The sequence below is a fragment of the Nestor notabilis genome, unplaced genomic scaffold (genome assembly GCF_000696875.1).
Source record: "Nestor notabilis isolate BGI_N333 unplaced genomic scaffold, ASM69687v1 scaffold15239, whole genome shotgun sequence".
In the NCBI taxonomy this organism is placed as follows: Eukaryota; Metazoa; Chordata; class Aves; order Psittaciformes; family Psittacidae; genus Nestor; species Nestor notabilis.
Genome location: NW_009944449.1, coordinates 3,867 through 9,368, shown reverse-complemented (window position 1 = coordinate 9,368; position 5,502 = coordinate 3,867). Strand labels below are relative to the sequence as shown.

Here is a 5,502-nt window from a genome sequence, read left to right as displayed (position 1 = left end):
TCCCCTTTTTTACCTCTTTCCAGGAAGCGTTCCTGCCAGACCCAACACCAGGAAAAAGAAACCCAGCAAAACTACCAAGAACCTACCTGGAGCACAAAGACCTCGGATTTACAAGACTTGACACTCAGAGACATTCATATCATTTATTAGGAGTTGCGCTTTGACATTTTACTTGGGATTTTCCAGACTCCACTGGATCCCCTTGGATATAGGGTTTGGGGTTTTTTATATATATATATTGTGACAAAAGTATATTGCCATATTTCTAACTGGACTGAATCTTTTTTACAGGTTTTCAATTTTGCATTCCCTCTCACTCAGAGCCTCTTCCAACACCAACCCAGACACACCTCACAGGGCTCAAAGGGTCTCTGGTTTAAGTCCTAGTCCCTCCACCTCGTCAGGGATAAAGGAGATAAGCCACATCCATGCATATTCCCAGTGTGGGATCCATACACGCCTTCATAAAGCCACGGCTCTTTCTGCTGGGAGAGTCAGTTGGAGAGAAGTCAGACTTTTGTGCAGCGTTTCTGATTGCCTCTTGATTTATTCTTTCTCTTTTTTAGCTCGAGGGGAGCTTGAGACTCCACAGCCACATGCAGAGGAGGTTCCTCCCCGGTGGGGCTCAGGCCCCCCATGTGTGAACACAGTAGGGTTTTGTGGTGTAGCCTATGCACACACCTCCATAGTTGGCTAGATTTTAAGGACTACTGGAAGTTGCTTCAAGTATCTTATACTGTGAATTTTAGAGCTTTAAGAGGACTGTGATAGCATCTCGCCTTCCTCCTGTGTGTCTCTGCCGAGTGCTACCTACCTGTTTGTGTTTTCTAGATGCCATTAAATTAAAAAGCCCTTTAGAAGTGTGTGTTTAAGGTGTTTGGACTCGGAATGCTATTAAGGTAGGCTTAGGCAGCATTCACAGCAACTGGGGGGTTTTCAGTGTCATAGTTTTTCACTTGTTTGTGTTCAGGTTTTTAACTTAGGGGGGTATTTTGTAAGTCATGGGTTGGGTTTTTTGCCTCCCCTCACAGTGCTGTTTAAAGCTAAACACGTTACCCACATACCAGGGCATGTGTCCTACTATCATTTCGTTTAAAACCCTTTAGACAATCCTTCTTAGGCCTGCAAGCTGTAGTTGGAGAGGCTGAACAAGGAATCCTAGGAGGTATCAGGTGTTTGCTCTTCATGATAGAGCTAAACCATGTAGAAAGTGCTTCCACCTTCTCTTCCACGCTGGCTTAAGGGTCTGTACTTTGTATGGCTTCATGACCACCTTGCTGGAATGACATACCAGGGTTAGTATCAGCTTTAGGCTGAGCTTAAAGACCACTGGGGCATGGCGATGACCAGAAAACATCATTTTGGGGGCTGGATGCACTTCCCTCCGTAGCACTGGGGACTGAGCTCCTGCTGCTGCTTCCTGAGCTTTGTGGAGATGTTCTAATCATGCCCTGGTTTCTCCCTGCAGGCTTTAAACTTAAATCCAGGCTTTGTAAAGAGTCTGCCCAGACACTTGTGAACACTTTAGTACACATTGAGGTTGTGATTTTTGTATATATATATATATATACATCTATCTCTAGTGTGGCACATTGGTAGCTGAGGGCATGGAGTGCTCTGCTGCTGCTCCTCAGGTGAGGATGGGAAGAAAATGGCAATAAAGCAAGCTCTCTGCTGTTTTAAATTTGGATCATGTGTTTCAGGAGTGCTTCAGTGAGGACTTGCTGGTTGGCTGCAAACAGCCTTCAACTCCCCTGGGCCTGGTGTAGCTACTCAGAGTCAGGTACAACTTGAATGAAGCTCTCAGTGTTGATGATTGGAGACTGTGCTGAAGATGCTGGAGCTCCAGGATTTTGCTTCCTTTGAGTTTTGCTGGTGTGGGTCACCCTCAGCCTCCAGCATTCCCATGCTGGTAGCTGCTTCCTGGGCTGCTCCGGGTGCATGGTTCCCTCCCAGGATGCTCTGCCTTCCACTGGGAACCTGGCATCCTACGCTGGGATTTAGGGAATCCTGGGCTCCACAGCTGTAGTGTAGAGATGAAGTCTTCCTATCTATGCCTGAACAGTCCTTTCCTTCTTTACTCTGCAGGTCCTTGGACAGGTCTGTGTCCCTGCTGCCCTCAACTTAGTTGGGTAACACTTGCCTTAAACACCCACCATGTTGAGCATCCCTCTGAGAATGTCCCTTTGCCTCAGTCCTTCCTTCTCACCCTGTAGCAGGTACCTGAGGAGTAACCAGACACACTGAGGAGAGTCAGGAGGAGGATTTCTGAGCTTTGCCAGACAAAGCCAGCGGGATAAATCCCGTTTGTCCATAGCACTTAAAGACACGTGGCTGGCACGAGGAGTTAGGGAAATGTGGTGTGAGGCTGAAGCTTGGTCTGGGGTGTTCACTTCAGGTGTCCTGAGTGGGACAGAACACCCTGAGCAGGGATTTCTGGGGTGAGAAACCTGCTGGCACGAGAGGTGGTTCCTTTCCAAAAGGATTTGCTCACCATGGCTTTGTACATCCCTTTTTTTAAGGACTCCTAGACTAGAGTAACTTTTTTCCTCCTGGATTTCGGGTGGCTGTTCCCAGGCTGTTCATTCTCACACTTCCCCCTTCTAAGTTCTTGTTTCTCCTTGAGTGTTTTAACCAAGTTACTGCCTCATGTGCCCTCTGCCATCACCCTGCTCTGACCCCAGGGGGATGTCCAGCCCTGCTGACCCTCTCCAACCACCACAGCCTCCTCCATGCAGCACCCGAGCCAGGAGCCGGACAGGAGCAGCAGCAGCAGCCCTGGAAGAAGATAAAAGCTCAGAGCAAACGAAGCTTCTTCCATCCTCAGTGGTGCTGCCCACACCTCTTCCACCTCCAGTGGGATTGGCAAGTCCTTGGCTCTTGGCGTGCTGTGTCATTTCTAGGGACAAACCAGCTAAGTAAGGTCTATTTATATGAATGTTCCCAGCTCTTCCCACTCCACAAATTCACCCAGAGACTGTCTTGATTGTATAATATACATTATATGGAAGCTATTTATATATGAATGAATGTTTTTATAGAAAGGAAGGCAAGGAGCTCGTGTTCTCCCGCCTCCATTAAACTGGAATGGCAGCTCTGGTTGCCAAACAGCAATCTCTGACCAGCACAGATGTGTTAGCAAAGGACTGACTGATTTCTGCTTTTAATAAACTGTGGTTTGCTGATTTTCCTCATTGTACCATTCCCTTCAGAGGTGGTCGTGTCCCAGCCTTAGAGAGGAAACTTGTAAAGGAACAGGAGAATTTAGCTGAGCAGATGAAGGAGCTTTGTAACACTCTTGAAGGCGATGGTGGATTGTCTAGGCTAGCTGTTTACACTTCTTTCTACAAATAGGAACTTTTCAATGGGCAAATCTTTATAGATCCACTAGTGCTGGAGCTGTTCTTTTGGACTCCCATAGGGAATCAAAGGGAAAGTTGCTGTAGCGTTTAGAGCGACCCAAGTGTTCAGTATTGCTTCTTGTACTGCATTTTCCAATAAATTTTCAAACAAAACTGTCCTCTGACCCTGAAGCCTTTTTCCCTTCTCCTCCCCCTCCTCCAGGTCTCTCTTCCCAGCCTGGCTATGTAGCAATTTCCCTTGTCCAACCTAAGCCAGACCCCTGGCCTCTGGACCGCGTCTGCTGCTGTGTGCAGCGATACCCAGAGCTCCCCCCAGCCCTGTGCTGTGTGTTCCTGCACTCCCAGTGCTTTCAGACCCTTAATCAGCTCCAGGGGGGCCACAAGTGGGACCAAGACCCCCAGAAAGAGCCAAACAGGAGCCCCAGAGTCCAAGTTTTCCCTAAAGCATCACTGCTCCGTGTCAAACCTCCCTTTAAGCTGCTGAGTTTGAGGCGAGCGCTGGTGGAGGTTCCTGCCCAGCGGCTGCCTGACCCTGAGCTGGAGCTGGGGAGATGGTGTCCAACACATCCTCTTTTGTCTGTCTGTCTGTTCCATCTCATTCCTGTGGCCGCAGCAGCTGTGGGAGGGACAGGGATACCCAGCAGAAAGCTGATGGGGCATCTTGGCCACCAGCCCCGTAGAGAACAAAACCCAGTTGGCCCAGTTAGGACTGCTGGAGATGGGGAACGGTGGGAAGAGCATCCCTATGGCAGAGGCAGCCCTGGGCTGGCTGTGGTATCACTCCTGTGCCTCAGCTTCTCCAGCAGACAGAAGGGGAAGGGTCACACAGCCCCATGCTGTCCCATGTCTACATTCCCATGCTAAAAGCAACATGAAGTCAAGCTGCGTCTTGTGTCACGCTGCCTTTGGCCACTTTGCTTCCAAGCAGCTCCATGTCTTCAATCTGAACACAAAGAGCCACAGAGATCAGCCTGGGATCGTTGGGGACCGGCCACCGCCGGAGCTGCTGTTCCATAACATGTCACAGCAGCTTGAATCACTTCCAACAAGGAGGCCGAGTGGAACATCATGTTATTCCCTGCAGCCAGCACGGGCTGTGGCAGCCCCGGGCTTCTCGCCTTGTCCAACCCAATTAGGGTCACACCAAGAGATGCTTAAATAACCCTGTCCTGGGGAGCTGGGGCTTGGGGGGTGCCCTGAGCCTTCAGATAACACATTGGGGTGATGAGCCGCAGCCAGGCAGGAGCTGCAGCTCCAAAGGCATCGTGTTAGGGGGCAAACAGCCAAGGAGTAGTGGAATTCATCTGCTCAGCTGCACTTCGGGGTGTCAGACCCTGCTCGGCCAAAGACAACCATGGGATGGTTTGGGTTGAAAAGACCTTAAAGCGCATCCAGTCCCAACCCCCTGCCATGGGCAGGGACACCTTCCACTAGAGCAGGTCCAGAGCACCTCCCGAGCGGGACCAGGCAGGAGGGTTTGTGTGTGTGGTGTTTTGCCTGGCTACAGGGAAGGGAAAACATTGGGTAAACAAACACCATGGCAATGCCCAGAGAGGCAAAAAACACAGCGGAACCCGAAGCAAACCCCTTGTCCCACCACCAGCAGAAGGCAGCAGCAGCCCACAGCTCCCTGGGGGCCCAGCCTGGGCTCCTGGGTGGCCCCACGCCAGCTCCAGCCCCTGGATCCCACACTAAAGTCTCCATCTTGTGGTCCCATCTTTTAGGAAGGAGCCACAGAAGCCATTTCCCTTCATCACCCATCCCTGGTCCTTCCTGGGGTCTCCATCCCAGACCCCGACCAGGAGGAGCAGCCTCCATCACTCCATGAGCAGAACATTCCCATTCAAGCACCAGCTCGTTCCAGCCTGGGCTATTTTTAGGTTGTTCCTCCCGGGCCGGGGTCAGGGCAGCCAATCGTGTTCCCGGCGGATCAGCGCCAGGCCCCGGGGTCAGGGCTGCTCCCAGGGCTCCGGAGGGAACTGCTGCAGGAGCCGGGCAGGCAGCGGGGTCAGCTCCATCCTCAGGCACCATCCCTCCATCCCGCTCCATCACCACATCCCTCCAAACCCCCCGAGCGGGGCAGCGGATGGACCCGGCCCCTCCATCACCCCATGGAGAGGGACGCAGCAGCTGGATACAT

General features: G+C 51.5%; 1 protein-coding gene across 1 annotated transcript in view; it reads left to right on the top strand.

The window, feature by feature from the left end:
* Positions 1-239, top strand: part of EPB41 (erythrocyte membrane protein band 4.1) — a 46,971-nt gene extending 46,732 nt beyond the window's left edge. The window contains exon 19 of the mRNA XM_010022431.1: positions 24-239. The gene's annotated coding sequence lies outside the window, so the exon portion shown is untranslated. The remainder of the gene's footprint in view (positions 1-23) is intronic.
* The last annotated feature ends 5,263 nt before the right edge of the window (positions 240-5,502 follow it).